An 18,728-nucleotide genomic window follows, 5' to 3' on the forward strand; every position below is an offset into this window, starting at 1 on the left:
TGAACAATATTTGGTTTACTAAACCCTATTAAGGCTACTTAGTTTGCGACCCAGCTGAATTTGTACTTTAGCTATAGGGGCGCTGTGTGGCTGGCTCCATTATACTCTGCGTCTCCCTAGAGGGCTCTGTGTGGGTTAACTATGGGGGTCATTCCGAGTTGTTCGCTCGGTAAAAATCTTCGCATCGCAGCGATTTTCCGCTTAATGCGCATGCGCAATGTCCGCACTGCGACTGCGCCAAGTAAATTTGCTATGCACTTAGGAATTTTACTCACGGCATTTTCATCGTTCTGGCGATCGTAATGTGATTGACAGGAAATGGGTGTTACTGGGCGGAAACAGGCCGTTTTATGGGCGTGTGGGAAAAAACGCTACCGTTTCCGGAAAAAACGCAGGAGTGGCTGGAGAAACGGGGGAGTGTCTGGGCGATCGCTGGGTGTGTTTGTGACGTCAAACCAGGAACGACAAGCAGTGAAATGATCGCAGATGCCGAGTAAGTCTGAAGCTACTCAGAAACTGCTACGAGGTATATAATCGCAATATTGCGAATACATCGTTCGCAATTTTAAGATGCTAAGATTCACTCCCAGTAGGCGGCGGCTTAGCATGAGCAAATCTGCTAAAATCCGCTTGCGAGCGAACAACTCGGAATGACCCCCTATGTTTTACCCTATTTTCCTGTGTGTGGGGGTGTTTTTGTTCACATTTACTATATCAAAGGAGTGTGTATCATGCACAGCAGAGTGTTTTTCTCAATCTGGGGGATCACTGCCATGTACTCAGGATAGTACACATTCTCAGGCTAGTGGATCTGAACCAGTTTGGTTAGATTAATTAAAAGGGATGATTTCAAATATTTCAAATAAATTACCCCAGAATGAGAAGGAGACGCAATACTTAAGGCAATCTGTTGATGACCTGATGAATAGAGATTCAGTGGTTATTCCAGCATCTCAGACCCCTGCCATTTGTCCACAGAAGAGTACTCTGGCCCAAATCCTGCAGGCTGATACCGATGATGATGATGATGATGATGATGATGATAATGTATCAGACCCAGAGGAGGGTGAGGTGGACTCGGAAGGGGGGGATGTAGCTTTGTCACAGGGAATACAGGCCCTGATAGAAGCTATTAGAGCTGTCCTGCACATCCCTGACAAAGTGACAAAGGAAGATGAGGAATCTTATTTAAATGTAAAAAAGAGATCCTCAGCTACTTTCCCTGCATCTAAGGAATTAAATTCCCTATTTGAAGCAACTTGGGTAAATCCTGACAAGAAGTTTCAGATCCCAAAACGGTTACTCACATCCTTCCCGTTTCCTCAGGATGATAGGAAAAGATGGGAAAACCCACCAATAGTTGACGCATCAGTTTCTAGGCTGTCACGTAAGATAGTTTTATCTGTTCCTGGGGCAGCTTCCTTGAAGGATGCTGCAGACCGCAAGTTTGAGACCACTCTCAAATTTCTGTACACAGCTGCGGGAGTGGCCCAGAGACCCACTGTAGCTTGTGCATGGATCTCTAGGGCCATTGGAAAATGGTCAGGTAATCTAACTGATGGGTTAGATTCCTTATCCATGGGGAAGATAATTTCTCTAACGTCCTAGAGAATGCTGGGACTCCGTAAGGACCATGGGGAATAGACGGGCTCCGCAGGAGACACGGGCACTTTAAGAAAGACTTTAACTCTGGGTGTGCACTGGCTCCTCTCTCTATGCCCCTCCTCCAGACCTCAGTTTGAGACTGTGCCCAGAGGAGATGGGTGCACTGCAGGGAGCTTTCCTGAGTTTCCTGCTAAGAAAGTATATTTGTTAGGTTTTTTATTTTCAGGGAGCACTGCTGGCAACAGACTCCCTGCATCGAGGGACTGAGGAGAGAGAAGCAACCCTACTTCTCTGAGTTGCAAGGTCTTGTTTCTTAGGCTACTGGACACCATTAGCTCCAGAGGGATTGGAACACAGGTTCGTCCTGGACGTTCGTCCCAGAGCCGCGCCGCTGTCCTCCTCACAGAGCCAGAGGAAAGAAGGCTTCAAAGGCGGCAGAAGACTTCATGAGCTTCACTGAGGTAACGCACAGCACTGCAGCTGTGCGCCATTGCTCCCATACACCTCACACACTCCGGTCACTGTAAGGGTGCAGGGCGCAGGGGGGGCGCCCTGGGCAGCAATAAAAACCTCTCCTATGGCAATAAGAGATATATACATGTACAGTTGGGCACTGTACATGTATATAAAAGAGCCCCCGCCATGTTTTACATATTTTGAGCAGGACAGAAGCCCGTCGCCGAGGGGGCGGGGCTTCTCCCTCAGCACTCACTAGCGCCATTTTTCTCCACAGTACAGCGCTGAGAGGAAGCTCCCCGGACTCTCCCCTGCTTACAGACAGTGACAGTGGGTTTTCAAGAGGAGGGGGCACATAATTGGCGGTATACAGGTGTTTCAGCGCTATTGGAAGGAACATACTGTGTTTTTTTCCTGGGTTATAGCGCTGGGGTGTGTGCTGGCATACTCTCTCTCTCTGTCTCTCCAAAGGGCCTAGGGGGAACCTGTCTTCAGAAAAGAGATTCCCTGTGTGTGTGCAGTGTGTCGGTACGTGTGTGTCGACATGTTTGACGCTGAAGGCTCACCTAAGGAGGAGGGGGAGTGCATGAATGTCAGGTCGCCGTCGGCAGCGCCGACACCGGACTGGATGGATATGTGGAATGTCTTGAGTGCTAATGTAAATTTATTACATAAGAGATTAGACAAAGCTGAGGCTAGGGAACAGGCAGGTAGTCAGACCATGCCTGTCCCAGTGGCACCGGGACCTTCCGGGTCTCAGAAGTGCACATTATCCCAAATCACTGACACAGATACCGACACGGATTCAGATTCCAGTGTCGATTATGAGGATGCAAAATTACAGCCAAAAGTGGCTAAGGGTATTTGTTATATGATTATTGCTATAAAAGACGTTTTGCATATCACTGAGGAACCCCCACGTGTATAAAGAGAAAAAACTGAGGTCACCTTTCCGTCCTCATATGAGCTAAGGGAAATGTGCGAAAAGGCTTGGGAATTTCCAGACAGGAGACTGCAAATTCTCAAAAAGATTCTTATGGCGTATACCTTCCCACAAAAGGACAGGATACGATATGAATCTTCGCCTAAGGTGGACAAGGCGTTAACACGCTTATCAAAAAAGGCAGCACTGCCATCCCAGGATACTGCTACCCTCAAAGATGCTGCTGATCGCAAGCAGGAAGTTACCATGAAGTCCATTTACACGCATTCTGGTACTATTATTAGGCCGACTATGGCATCGGCCTGGGTTTGTAGTGCTGTCGCAGCATGGACTTATTCCCTATCAGCAGAGATTGAAACTCTGGATAAGGATACCATTTTAATGACCCTACGGCATATAAAAGATGCTGCGTTATATATGAGGGATGCTCAAAGAGACATTTGTTTACTAAGCTCTAGACTAAATGCTATGTCTAATTCTGCTAGGCGACTCTTGTGGACCCGGCAGTGGACGGGGGATGCCGACTCAAAACGGCATATGGAGTCGTTGCCTTACAAGGGGGAAGAGTTGTTTGGAGAAGGCCTCTCGGACCTTGTCTCTACAGCAGGTAAATCTAATTTTTTGCCTTATGTTCCCCCGCAACCTAAGAAGGCGCTTCATTATCAAATGCAGTCCTTTCGTTCAAATAAAGGCAAAAAGGTACGGGGATCGTCCTTTCTTGCCAGAGGTAAGGGCAAGGGGAAGAAGCTGCACACAGCTAGTTCCCAGGAGCAGAAGTCCTCCCCTGCGTCGGCAAAATCCACCTCATGACGCTGGGGCTTCCCTGGTGGAGTCAACTCAAGTGGGGGCACGTCTTCGATTTTTCAGCCACATCTGGGTTCACTCACGGGTGGATCCCTGGGCACTAGAGATTGTTTATCAGGGATACAGGCTGGAATTGAAGAGGTGCCTCCTCGCCGGTTTTTCAAGTCGGTTCTGCCAGCTTCTCCTTCAGAGAGGGAGTTAGTGTTAAATGCAATTCAAAAATTGTATCTTCAACAGGTGATAGTCAAGGTACCCCTTCTACAACAAGGAAAGGGGTATTACTCAACCCTGTTTGTGGTACCGAAACCGGACGGTTCGGTCAGGCCCATTTTGAATTTAAAATCCCTGAACCTGTACTTAAAAAAGTTCAAGTTCAAGATGGAATCGCTCAGAGCGGTCATCGCCAGCCTGGAGAGGGGGGATTGGATGGTTTCCCTAGACATAAAGGATGCATACCTTCATGTTCCGATATTTCCTCCTCATCAGGCGTTCCTGAGATTTGCGGTACAGGACTGTAATTACCAATTTCAGACGTTGCCGTTTGGGCTTTCCACGGCCCCGAGGATTTTTACCAAGGTAACGGCGGAAATGATGGTGCTCCTGCGCAAGCAGGGTGTCACAATTATCCCATACTTGGACGATCTCCTCATAAAGGCGGAATCTCGAGAGAAGTTACTGGACAGAGTATCACTGTCTGTGAAGACGTTACAGCAACACGGCTGGATTCTCAATATTCCGAAGTCATAGCTGGTTCCTACAACGCGTCCGACCTTTTTGGGCCTGATTCTGGACACAGACCAGAAATAGGTTTTTCTTCCGATGGAAAAGGCTCAGGAGCTCATGGCTCTGGTCAAGAACCTATTGAAGCCAAAAAAGGTTTCAGTGCATCACTGCACACGTGTCCTGGGGAAGATGGTGGCATCTTACGAGGCCATCCCCTTCGGCAGGTTCCATGCAAGGACTTTTCAATGGGACCTACTGGGCAAGTGGTCCAGGTCTCATTTACAAATGCATCACAGGATCACCCTGTCTCCCAGAGCCAGGGTATCTCTCCTATGGTGGCTACACAGTGCTCACCTCCTAGAGGGCCGCAGGTTTGGCATTCAGGACTGGATCCTGGTGACCACGGACGCAAGCCTCCGAGGTTGGGGAGCAGTCACACTGGGAAGAAATTTCCAAGGTCTCTGGTCAAGTCTAAAGACTTGTCTCCACATCAACGTCCTGGAGTTGAGGGCCATATACAACGCCCTATGTCAAGCAGAGGCATTACTTCGCAACAAGCCAGTTCTGATTCAGTCGGACAATGTCACAGCAGTGGCTCATGTAAACCGCCAAGGCGGCACAAGAAGCAGGGTGGCAATGGCAGAAGCCACCAGGATTCTTCGCTGGGCGGAAGGTCATGTAAGCGCACTGTCAGCAGTGTTCATTCCGGGAGTGGACAACTGGGAAGCGGACTTCCTCAGCAGACACGATCTGCATCCGGGAGAGTGGGGACTTCATCAGGAAGTCTTCGCACAGATCGTGGGTCGGTGGGGACTGCCCCAAATAGACATGATGGCGTCCCATCTCAACAAAAAGCTAAAGAGGTATTGCGCCAGGTCAAGGGACCCTCAGGCGGTGGCGGTAGACGCCCTGGTGACGCCTTGGGTGTTCAGGTCGGTCTATGTGTTCCCTCCTCTTCCTCTCATACCCAAGGTGTTGAGAACAATCTTCGTTGCTCTGGATGGCCACGAAGGACTTGGTATCCGGATCTGCAGGAGTTGCTCACAGAAGATCCGTGGCCTCTTCCTCTACGACAGGACCTACTGCAACAGGGGCCCTGTATGTTCCAAGACTTACCGCGGCTGCGTTTGACGGCATGGCGGTTGAACGCCAGATCCTAGCAGAAAAAGGTATTCCAGAGGAGGTCATTCCTACCCTGATTAAGGCTAGGAAGGACGTGACATCGAAACATTATCACCGCATATGGAGAAAATATGTTTCTCCATATGGGCCGTTTCCTTCACTTCCTTTAAACTGGAGTGAATTTGGGCCTAAAATTAGGGTCCATAAAGGTTCAAATTTCGGCTTTATCCATTTTCTTTCAAAAGGAATTGGCTTCTCTTCCTGAAGTTCAGACATTTGTGAAGGGAGTACTGCATATTCAGCCCCCATTTGTACCTCCGGTGGCGCCTTGGGACCTTAACGTGGTGTTAAGTTTCCTTAAGTCACATTGGTTTGAACCACTCAATGCGGTGGAGTTGAAGTACCTCACTTGGAAGGTGGTCATGTTGCTGGCCTTAGCTTCAGCAAGGCGAGTTTCGGAATTGGCGGCTTTGTCACATAAAAGCCCCTATCTGGTTTTTCATGTGGATAGGGCAGAATTGAGGACTCGTCCTCACTTCCTTCCTAAGGTGGTCTCATCTTTTCATATGAACCAACCTATTGTAGTGCATGCGGCTACGCGTGACTTGGAGGATTCCGAGTCCCTTGATGTGGTCAGGGCTTTGAAGATTTATGTGGCCAGAACGGCTAGGGTCAGGAAGACAGAAGCTTTGTTTGTTCTATATGCGGCCAACAAGATTGGCGCTCCTGCTTCAAAGCAGGCTATTGCTCGCTGGATCTGTAACACGATTCAGCAGGCGCATTTTACGGCAGGTTTGTAGTTGCCAAAATCGGTTAAGGCCCATTCCACTAGGAAGGTGGGCTCTTCTTGGGCGGCTGCCCGAGGGGTCTCGGCACTATGCTGTGCCGAGCTGCTAGTTGGTCGGGGTCAAACACCTTTGCAAAGTTCTATAAGTTTGATACCCTGGCTGAGGAGGACCTTCTGTTTGCTCAATCGGTGCTGCAGAGTCATCCGCACTCTCCCGTTTGGGAGCTTTGGTATAATCCCCATGGTCCTTACGGAGTCCCAGCATCCTCTAGGACGTTAGAGAAAATAAGATTTTAAACCTACAGGTAAATCTTTTTCTCGTAGTCCGTAGAGGATGCTGGGCGCCCGTCCCAAGTGCGGACTTCTTCTGCAAAACTTGTATATAGTTACTGCTTGCATAAGGGTTATGTTGTAGTTTCATCGGTTTTGGACCGAGACTATGTTGTTTGTTCATACTGTTAACTGGGTAGTTTATCACAAGTTAAACGGTGTGATTGGTGTGGCTGGTATGAATCTTGCCCTTGGATTAACAAAAATCCTTTCCTCGTACTGTTCATCTCCTCTGGGCACAGTTTCTCTAACTGAGGTCTGGAGGAGGGGCATAGAGGGAGGAGCCAGTGCACACCCAGAGTCAAAGTCTTTCATAAAGTGCCCATGTCTCCTGCGGAGCCCATCTATTCCCCATGGTCCTTACGGAGTCCCAGCATCCTCTACGGACTACGAGAAAAAGATTTACCGGTAGGTTTAAAATCTTATTTTTACTCCTACAGCATATACAGGATTCTGCTAACTTTATGGTGGAAGCCATAAAGGAAATTGGTTTACTCAACACACACACCACTGCCATGGCAGTGTCGGCACACAGGGGCTTGTGGCTATGCCAGTGAACTGCGGACAAGGATTCCAGGAAAGGCATGGAAAGCCTACCTTTCACAGGTGAAGCCTTTTTTGGGAATTAACTGGATACGTACCTTCCTTCCGCAGCTCCCCCGACTAGAAAATCCTACACTGCTCCAACTCTGCAGTCCTTTTGGACAGCAAAATTTAAAAACAAAACCAAAGGTTCTTCTACGTCCTTCAAAGGCAATATAGGTAAACCCTGAAAACCAGCAACTGCAGGTTCACAGGAACAGAATCCCCTCAATGGTTGCTGTTCCTGGTTTAAAGTTTGGTTAGCTTGGCTTTCCTCTAGTTTGTGTGTGCTGATTCGGAATCTCACCACTATCCTTTTATATCCTTCTCTCAAAGTTCGTCCTTCTCCTCGGGAACAGTTTCCTAGACTGAGTCTGGTAGAAGGTGCATAGAGGGAGGAGCCAGTCCACACTGTCAATTTCTTAAAGTGCCCATGGCTCCAGTTGGACCCGTGTATACCCATGGCACTAATGTGGACCCCAGTATCCTCTACGGACTACGAGAAAAGGATTTACCGGTAGGTAATTAAAATCCTATTTTCTGCTGCTCGGATTCTCCCGTATGGCTCGGTTAACCCGAGCGCGCCCGAACGTCATCATCCCGCTGTCGGATTCTCGCTAGATTCGGATTCTATATAAGGAGCCGCGCGTCGCCGCCATTTTTCACTCGTGCATTGGAAATGATAGTGAGAGGACGTGGCTGGCGTCCTCTCACTTTGTTTCAGGGGGCTGCCTATCTTTATTCTGGGGACCAGCAGTATTATAGGAGGAGTACAGTGCAGAGTTTTGCTGACCAGTGACCACCAGTATTATACGTTGTCTGCCTGAAAAACGCTCCATATCTGTGCTCAGTGTGCTGCATAGATCTGTGCTCACACTGCTTTATTGTGGGGACTGGGGACCAGCAGTATTATATAGGAGGAGTACAGTGCAGAGTTTTGCTGACCAGTGGCCACCAGTACACGTTGTCTGCCTGAAAAACGCTCCATATCTGTGCTCAGTGTGCTGCATATATCTGTGCTCACACTGCTTTATTGTGGGGACTGGGGACCAGTAGTATTATATAGGAGGAGTACAGTGCAGAGTTTTGCTGACCAGTGACCACCAGTATACGTTGTCTGCCTGAAAAACGCTCCATATCTGTGCTCAGTGTGCTGCATATATCTGTGCTCACACTGCTTTATTGTGGGTACTGGGGACCACCAGTATATTATATAGGAGGAGTACAGTGCAGAGTTTTGCTGACCAGTGACCACCAGTATTATACGTTCTCTGCCTGAAAAACGCTCCATATCTGTGCTCAGTGTGCTGCATATATCTGTGCTCACACTGCTTTATTGTGGGTACTGGGGACCACCAGTATATTATATAGGAGGAGTACAGTGCAAAGTTTTGCTGACCAGTGACCACCAGTATTATACGTTGTCTGCCTGAAAAATGCTCCATATCTGTGCTCACACTGCTTTATTGTGGGTACTGGGGACCACCAGTATATTATATAGGAGGAGTACAGTGCAGAGTTTTGCTGACCAGTGACCACCAGTATTATATGTTGTCTGCCTGAAAAAAGCTCCATATCTGTGCTCAGTGTGCTGCACATATCTGTGCTCACACTGCTTTATTGTGGGGACTGGGGACCAGCAGTATATTATATAGGAGGAGTACAGTGCAGAGTTTTGCTGACCAGTGACCACCAGTATTATACGTTGTCTGCCTGAAAAACACTCCATATCTGTGCTCAGTGTGCTGCATATATCTGTGCTCACACTGCTTTATTGTGGGGACTGGGGACCAGCAGTATTATATAGGAGGAGTACAGTGCAGAGTTTTGCTGACCAGTGACCACCAGTATTATACGTTCTCTGCCTGAAAAACGCTCCATATCTGTGCAGCATTGTAGTATATAGTAGGAGTACAGTGCATAATTTTGCTGACCACCAGTATATAATATATAGGAGTACGGTACAGAAGGCCACTGCTCTACCTACCTCTGTGTCGTCAAGTATACTATCCATCCATACCTGTGGTGCATTTAAGTTTTGCACAGTTTGCTGACCACCAGTATATAATATATAGCAGTACGGTACAGTAGGCCACTGCTCTACCCACCTCTTTGTCATCAAGTATACTATCAATCCATACCTGTGGTGCATTTAAGTTTTGCACAGTTTGCTGACCACCAGTATATAATATATAGCATTTTACGGTACAGTAGGCCACTGCTCTACCTACCTCTGTGTCGTCAAGTATACTATCCATCCATACCTGTGGTGCATTTCAGTTTTGCACAGTTTGCTGACCACCAGTATTTAATATATAGCAGTATGGTACAGTAGGCCACTGCTCTACCTACCTCTGTGTCGTCAAGTATACTATCCATCCATACATGTGGTGCATTTCAGTTGTGCGCAGTATATATAGTAGTAGGCCATTGCTATTGATACTGGCATATAATTCCACACATTAAAAAATGGAGAACAAAAATGTGGAGAGTAAAATAGGGAAAGATCAAGATCCACTTCCACCTCGTGCTGAAGCCGCTGCCACTAGTCATGGCCGAGACAATGAAATGCCATCAACGTCGTCTGCCAAGGCCGATGCCCAATGTCATAGTAGAGAGCATGTAAAATCCAAAACACAAAAGTTCAGTAAAATGACCCAAAAATCAAAATTAAAAGCGTCTGAGGAGAAGCGCAAACTTGCCAATATGCCATTTACAACACGGAGTGGCAAGGAACGGCTGAGGCCCTGGCCTATGTTCATGGCTAGTGGTTCAGCTTCACATGAGGATGGAAGCACTCATCCTCTCGCTAGAAAAATGAAAAGACTTAAGCTGGCAAAAGCACAGCAAAGAACTGTGCGTTCTTCTAAATCACAAATCCCCAAGGAAAGTCCAATTGTGTCGGCTGCGATGCCTGACCTTCCCAACACTGGACGGGAAGAGGTGGCACCTTCCACCATTTGCACGCCCCCTGCAAGTGCTGGAAGGTGCACCCGTAGTCCAGTTCCTGATAGTCAAATTGAAGATGTCACTGTTGAAGTACACCAGGTTGAGGATATGGGTGTTGCTGGTGCTGAGGAAGAAATTGACAAGGAGGATTCTGATGGTGAGGTGGTTTGTTTAAGTCAGGCACCCGGGGAGACACCTGTTGTCCGTGGGACGAATATGGCCATTGACATGCCTGGTCAAATTACAAAAAAAATCACCTCTTCGGTGTGGAATTATTTTAACAGAAATGCGGACAACAGGTGTCAAGCCATGTGTTGCCTTTGTCAAGCTGTAATAAGTAGGGGTAAGGACGTTTACCACCTCGGAACATCCTCCCTTAACGTCACCTGCAGCGCATTCATCATAAGTCAGTGACAAGTTCAAAAACTTTGGATGACAGCGGAAGCAGTCCACTGACCACTAAATCCCTTCCTCTTGTAACCAAGCTCCAGCAAACCACACCACCAACTCCCTCAGTGTCAATTTCCTCCTTACACAGGAAAGCCAATAGTCCTGCAGGCAATGTCACTGTCATGTCTGACGAGTCCTCTCCTGCCTGGGATTCCTCCAATGCATCCTTTAGTGTAACGCCTCCTGCTGCTGGCGCTGCTGTTGTTGCTGCTGGGAGTCACTCGTCATCCCAGAGGGGAAGTCGGAAGACCACTTGTACTACTTCCAGTAAGCAATTGACTGTCCAATAGTCCTTTGCGAGGAAGATGAAATATCACAGCAGTCATCCTGCTGCAAAGCGGATAACTCAGGCCTTGGCATCCTGGGCGGTGAGAAACGTGTTTCCGTTATCCACCGTTAATTCACAGACAACTACAGACTTGATTGAGATACTGTGTCCCCGGTACCAAATACCATCTAGGTTACATTTCTCTAGGCAGGCGATACCGAAAATGTACACAGACCTCAGAAAAAGAGTCACCAGTGTCCTAAAAAATGCAGTTGTACCCAATGTCCACTTAACCACGGACAGGTGGACAAGTGGAGCAGGGCAGACTCAGGACTTTATGACTGTGACAGCCCACTGGGTAGATGTATTGCCTCTCGCAGCAACAACAGCAGCGGCGGCACCAGTAGCAGCATCTCGCAAATGCCAACTCGTTCCTAGGCAGGCTACGCTTTGTATCACCGCTTTCCAGAAGAGGCACACAGCTGACAACCTCTTACGGAAACTGAGGAACATCATCGCAGAATGGCTTACCCCAAATGGACTCTCCTGGGGATTTGTGACATCGGACAACGCCAGCAATATTGTGCGTGCATTACATCTGGGCAAATTCCAGCACGTCCCATGTTTTGCACATACATTGAATTTGGTGGTGCAGAATTATTTAAAAAAACGACAGGGGCATGCAAGAGATGCTGTCGGTGGCCCGAAGAATTGCGGGCCACTTTCGGCATTCAGCCACCGCGTGCCGAAGACTGGAGCACCAGCAAACACTCCTGAACCTGCCCTGCCATCATCTGAAGCAAGAGGTGGAATTCAACCCTCTATATGCTTCAGAGGATGGAGGAGCAGCAAAAGGCCATTCAAGCCTATACATCTGCCTACGATATAGGCAAAGGAGGGGGAATGCACCTGACTCAAGCGCAGTGGAGAATGATTTCAACGTTGTGCAAGGTTCTGCAACCCTTTGAACTTGCCACACGTGAAGTCAGTTCAGACACTGCCAGCCTAAGTCAGGTCATTCCCCTCATCAGGATTTTGCAGAAGAAGCTGGAAACATTGAAGGAGGAGCTAAAACAGAGCGATTCCGCTAGGCATGTGGGACTTGTGGATGGAGCCCTTCATTTGCTTAACCAGGATTCACGGGTGGTCATTCTGTTGAAATCAGAGCACTACATTTTGGCCACCGTGCTCGATCCTAGATTTAAAACCTACGTTGTATCTCTCTTTCCGGCAGACACAAGTCTGCAGAGGTTCAAAGACCTGCTGGTGAGAAAATTGTCAAGTCAAGCGGAACGTGACCCGTCAACAGCTCCTCCTTCACATTCTCCCGCAACTGGGGGTGCGAGGAAAAGGCTAAGAATTCCGAGCCCACCCGCTGGCGGTGATGCAGAGCAGTCTGGAGCGAGTGCTGACATCTGGTCCGGACTGAAGGACCTGCCAACGAGTACTGACATGTCGTCTACTGTCACTGCATATGATTCTCTCACCATTGAAAGAATGGTGGAGGATTATATGAGTGACCGCATCCAAGTAGGCACGTCAGACAGTCCGTACGTATACTGGCAGGAAAAAGAGGCAATTTGGAGGCCCTTGCAGAAACTGGCTTTATTTTACCTAAGTTGCCCACCCTCTAGTGTGTACTCCGAAAGAGTGTTTAGTGCAGCCACTCACCTTGTCAGCAATCGGCGTACGAGGTTACTTCCAGAAATTGTGGAGAAGATGATGTTCATCAAAATGAATTATAATCAATTCCTCCGTTGAGACATTTACCAGCAATTGCCTCCAGAAAGTACACAGGGACCTGAGATGGTGGATTCCAGTGGGGACGAATTAATACTCTGTGAGGAGGGGGATGTACACAGTGAAAGGGGTGAGGAATCGGACGATGAGGAGGAGGTGGACATCTTGCCTCTGTAGAGCCAGTTTGTGCAAGGAGAGATTGATTGCTTCTTTTTTGGTGGGGGCCCAAACCAACCAGTATTTCAGTCACAGTTGTGTGGCAGACCCTGTCGCTGAAATGATGGGTTTGTTAAAGTTTGCATGTCCTGTTTATACAACATAAGGGTGAGTGGGAGGGCCCAAGGACAATTCCATCTTGCACCTCTTTTTTCTTTCATTTTTCTTTGCATCATGTGCTGTTTGGGGACTATTTTTTTGCAGTGCCATCCTGCCTGACACTGCAGTGCCACTCCTAGATGGGCCAGGTGTTTGTGTCGGCCACTTGTGTCGCTTAGCTTAGCCATCCAGCGACCTTGGTGCACCTCTTTTTTTCTTTGCATCATGTGCTGTTTGGGGACTATTTTTTTGAAGTGCCATCCTGTCTGACACTGCAGTGCCGCTCCTAGATGGGCCAGGTGTTTGTGTCAGCCACTTGGGTCGCTTAGCTTAGTCACACAGCTACCTCATTGCGCCTCTTTTTTCTTTGCATCATGTGCTGTTTGGGGACTATTTTTTTGAAGTGCCATCCTGTCTGACACTGCAGTGCCACTCCTAGATGGGCCAGGTGTTTGTGTCGGCCACTTGGGTCGCTTAGCTTAGTCATCCAGCGACCTCGGTGCAAATTTTAGGACTAAAAATAATATTGTGAGGTGTGAGGTGTTCAGAATAGACTGAAAATGAGTGGAAATTATGGTTATTGAGGTTAATAATACTATGGGATCAAAATGACCCCCAAATTCTATGATTTAAGCTGTTTCTGAGGGGTTTTTGTAAAAAAACACCTGAATCCGACAAAAAATTTTCAGGGAGGTTTTGCCAAAACGCGTCCGAATCCAAAACACGGCCGCGGAACCGAATCCAAAACTAAAACACAAAACCCGAAAAATTTCCGGTGCACATCACTAGAGATAACATTATACAAAGTGTGAAAAGCTAAGATGACATTGATTTGTGGGAAAATGTGAACTGCAGCCAAAAAAGCCACAGATATCTCCAGAGGCAAATAAAATGTTCTACGCTTTAACAATGAAAATTCCAGGTCAGCCAAACAATACACTGATCAGACATAACATTAAATCAACATTCCTAATATTGTGTAGGTCCCCCCTCTTGCCACCAAAACAGCTCTGACCCATTGAGGCATGGTCTCCACAAGACCTCTAAAGTTGTCCTGTAGTATCTGGCACCAAGACGTTAGCAGCAGATCCTCTTTGTCTTGTAATTTTTGAGGTTGTGTCTCTGTGGCTCTGACTTGTTTTTCCAGCACATCCTACAGATGCTCTATCAAATTGAGAACTGGGAAATTTTTAGGCCAAGTCAACACCTTCAGCTCTTTGTCATATTCCTCAAACCATTGCTGAACAATTTTTGCAGTACGGCAATGCACATTGGGGGTAATTCCAAGTTGATTGCATGCTAATGCCAGTATCCGTCCCTCTAAGCCCAATATCTGTGGAATATCACGTGGAAGGCCGGGTCGCCCACTGTTTTCCATCTGTAGCAGGTGTCCCACTGAAGTCTGCTTACATTCCCATGGCACTCCCACAAGATTAATTATTTCCATGCAAAAGGCCCACTCCAACACAGAAAGATTGACTTAGGGTTGGCCATCGACCATCAATGATTACAAACCATCGAAGGTTAACCACCAATGGTAGATAGTTTTGCCACTGATTGTGTTGATTCAATTGTTCTCCATCATTGATGGTACAGAGCCCTCAATGGTTTTTTATTTCTTTCGGCTTAATGCTGGGACAAGGAGCCTATGGGGGGTGATTCTGAGATGATCGCAGCAGGACATTTTTTAGCAGTTGGGCAAAACCGTGTGCACTGCAGGGGAGGCAGATTTAACATTTGCAGAGAGAGTTAGATTTGGGTGTGGTGTGTTCAATCTGCAATCTAATTTGCAGTGTAAAAATAAAGCAGCCAGTATTTACCCTGCACAGAAACAAAATAACCCACCCAAATCTAACTCTCTCTGCAAATGTTATATCTGCCCCCCCCCTGCAGTGCACATGGTTTTGCCCAACTGCTAAAAAATTTCCTGCTGCGATCAACTTGGAATTACCCCCATTGTTCAGCTGAAGAAGACACTGCCATCAGGGAATACTGTTGCCATGAAGGGGTGTACTTGGTTTACAGAAATGGTTAGGTAGGTGACACGTGTCAAAATAACATGCACATGAATGCCAGCGCCTAAGGTTTCCCAGCAGAACTTTGCCCAGAGCATCACACTGCCTTAGATGGCTTTCCATCTTCCCATAGTGCAATCTGGTGCCTACTCTTTCTCATGTAAATGACACATACTTACCCAGCCGTCCACATGGTATAAAGGAAACAGGATTTATCTGACTAGGCTTCCTTTTTGTCCATTGCTCCATGGTCCAGTTTTGAGATGTACTTGCCCATTGTAGGCATTATCGGTGGGGGGCAGGTGTCAGCATAGGCACTCTGACTGGTCTGCGACTATGCAGGAAACTGCAGTGCACTGTGTGTTCTTCAAAAGACATGAGGAAGTTGCTGATTGGAGGTGGAGAAATGTGTAGTGCCTCCACTGTCATTGTCCTGCTGGAAGGTGAACCTCCGTCCCACTCTTAAATCACAGGCAGACTGAAACAGGTTTTGCTCAAGAATATCCCTGTATTTAGCACCATCCATCTTTCCCTCGACTCGAAACAGTTTCCCAGTCCCTGTTGCTGAAAAACATCCCCACAGCATGATGCTGCCACCACCATGTTTCACTGTGGGGATGGTGTTCTTGGAGTGATGGGATGTGTTGGGTTTGCGCCAGACATAGCATTTTCTTTGATTCCGAACAAGTTAAATTTTAGTCTCATCTGACCAGAGCACCTTCCTCCATACATTTGGGGAGTCGTCCACATGCCTCTTGGCAAACTCAAAATGTGCCTTCTTATTTTTAACACTAAGTAATGGCTTTTTTTCTGGCCACTCTTCCATAAAGCCCAGCTCTATGGAGCGTACGGCTTATTCTGGTCACATGCGCAGATACACCAGTCTCTGCTGTGTAACTCTGCAGCTTCTTCAGGGTTACCTTTGGTCCCTGTGCTGCCTCTCTGATTAATGCCCTCCTTGCCCGATCTGTGAGTTTTGGTGGCCAGCCCTCTCTTGGCAGGTTTGTTGTTGTACCATGTTCTTTCCATTTGAAGATTATGGATTTGATGGTGCTCTGGGGGATCATCAAAGATTTGGATATTTTTTTTATAACCCAACCCTGACTTGTACTTCTCAACAGCTTTGTCCCTGACTTGTTTGGAGAGCTCCTTGGTCTTCATGGTGTGATGCCTCTTGCTTAGTGGTGTTACAGCCACTAGGGCCTTTCAGAAAAGGTGTGTTTCTACTGACAGATCATGTGACACTTAGATTGCACACAGGTGGACTTCATTTCACTAATTATGTGACTTCTGAAGGTAATTGGTTGCACCAGAACTTTTGAGGGACTTCATAGCAAAGGGGGTGAATACATATGCACATGGCAATTTTCAGATTTTTATTTATAAAAATTATTTTTGATATACATTTTTCTCATTTCACTTCACCAACTTAGACTATTTTGTGCAGATCCATCACATATAATTCAGATTAAAAAAAAATGAATAAAATACAGGTTGTAATGTAACAAAATAGGTAAAAAGCCAAGGGGGGTGTATACTTTAGCAAGGCACTGTACTTACCACCAGGTAAGTGGAGCATTTTTTATACTGTGTGGGGACCAAGGAAGGGGATTGAGTGGCCCCCTTTCCCCCCGTATGGGGAAAATCACATCACAGTGGAATATTGCTTGCACTCTCCTCCATGTCAGAGCTGTTTTTCATTACTAACACAATTAAAGACTACGGGGTATATTTACTAAGATTCGTGATTGATTTTTTTTTAACGTCTCATTTACTATGCTGCTGTATTCTGCATTTTCGTTTTTTCCAATGCTGATGTCATTCGTAATGTCAGGCAGTGTTTTACGGGAGCGATTAGTAAAACCCTGCCTGACAAAACACAATGAATCCCGGCCGGATCTGTGAGATCCGTGCAGGGCTTCATTCTCTATATTACGAGAAGTGAAGAAAGAGTTAAAAATGTGAAAAAAAATTGCATGGGGTCCCCCTTCCTAAGCATAACCAGCCTCGGGCTCTTTGAGCCGGTCCTGGTTGTAAAAATACAGGGAAAAAACTGACTGGGGTTCCCCCATATTTAAACAACCAGCACCGGGCTCTGCACCTGGTCCTGGTGCAAAAAATATGGGGGACAAAAAACGTAGGGGTCCCCCGTATTTTTTACACCAGCACCGGGCTCCACTAGTCAGAGAGATAATGCCACAGTCGGGGGACACTTTTATATTGGTCCCTGTGGTCCTGGCATTAAATCCCCAACTAGTCACCCCTGCCCGGGGTACCTTGGAGGAGTGGGGACCCTTTAAATCAAGGGGTGCCCCCCTCCAGCCACCCAAGGACCAGGGATGAAGCCCAAGGCTGTCCCCCCCATCCATGGGCGGTGGATGGGAGGCTGATAGTCTTTTGTGTAAAAAAAGAATATTGTTTTTGTAGCAGAACTACAAGTTCCCGCAAGCTGGTACCAGCAAATACCAGCATGCGGAAGGGAAATGGGCCCGCTGGTACCTGTAGTTCTACTACAAAAAAAATACCCAAACAAAAACAAAACACAGACACCATGAAAGTAAAAGTTTAATGAACATACATGCACACTTACATACATACATACTTACCTATGTTGACACGAAGCACTCGGTCCTCTTGTCCAGTAGAATCCAGGGGTACCTGTAAATAAAATTATACTTACAAAAAATCCTGTGTAGATCGGTCCGCTTCTTAAAAGTTATAATCCACGTACTTGTTAAAATTAAAAAAACGAAATACCCCATCCACGCACTGAAAGGGGTCCCATGTTTACACATGGAACCCCTTTCCCCAAATGTCAGGACCCCTCATGACTCCTGTGAAAGAGGGTCCCTTCAGCCAATCAAGGAGCACCACGTCATGGCACTGTCCTGATTGGCTGTGCGCTCCTGCACTGTCAGTCAGGCAGAGTACTGTGGATACAATGTAGCGTAGCGGCGCTACTCATATCCAATGGTGGGAGCTTTGCGGTCTGCGGTAGACCGCGAGGTTAAGTGGGGCCAACCACAAGAGTGACCCCACTTAACCTTGCGGTCTACCGCAGACCGCAAAGTACCAGCGGGCCCGGTTTCCCCCCGCATGCTGGTACTTGTGGTTCTCCAAGTACCAGCTTGCGGGGGAGGCTTGCTGGGACTTGTAGTTCTGCTACAAAAAACAATATTCTTTTTTTACACAAAAGGCTAGCAGCCTCCCATCCACCACCCACGGATGGGGGGGACAGCCTCGTGCTTCATCCCTGGTCCTTGGGTGGCTGGAGGGGGGACACCTTGATTTAAGGGGTCCCCACTCCTCCAGGGTACCCCGGCCAGGGGTGACTAGTTGGGGATTTAACGCCAGGGCCGCAGGGACCAATATAAAAGTGTCCCCCGGCTGTGGCATTATCTCTCTGACTAGTGGAGCCCGGTGCTGGTGTAAAAAATATGGGGGACCCCTTTGTTTTTTGTCCCCCATATTTTTTGCACCAAGACCAGGCGCAGAGCCTGGTGCTGGTTCTTTAAATATGGGGGAACCCCAGTCATTTTTTTCCCTGTATTTTTACAACCAGGGCCGGCTCAAAGAGCCCGAGGCTGGTTATGCTTAGGAGGGGGGACCCCACGCAATTTTGGGGGGGATTTGTAATCA

The 18,728-nt window shown here is 47.5% G+C and overlaps 1 protein-coding gene across 1 annotated transcript in view; it reads left to right on the forward strand.

Moving 5' to 3' along the window:
- The window catches only part of LOC134910877 (ceruloplasmin-like), a 327,221-nt gene that overhangs the window by 285,750 nt on the left and 22,743 nt on the right, over window positions 1–18,728 (forward strand). The window lies entirely within an intron of this gene.

This window comes from Pseudophryne corroboree, chromosome 4 (assembly GCF_028390025.1).
Source record: "Pseudophryne corroboree isolate aPseCor3 chromosome 4, aPseCor3.hap2, whole genome shotgun sequence".
NCBI lineage: Eukaryota > Metazoa > Chordata > Amphibia > Anura > Myobatrachidae > Pseudophryne > Pseudophryne corroboree.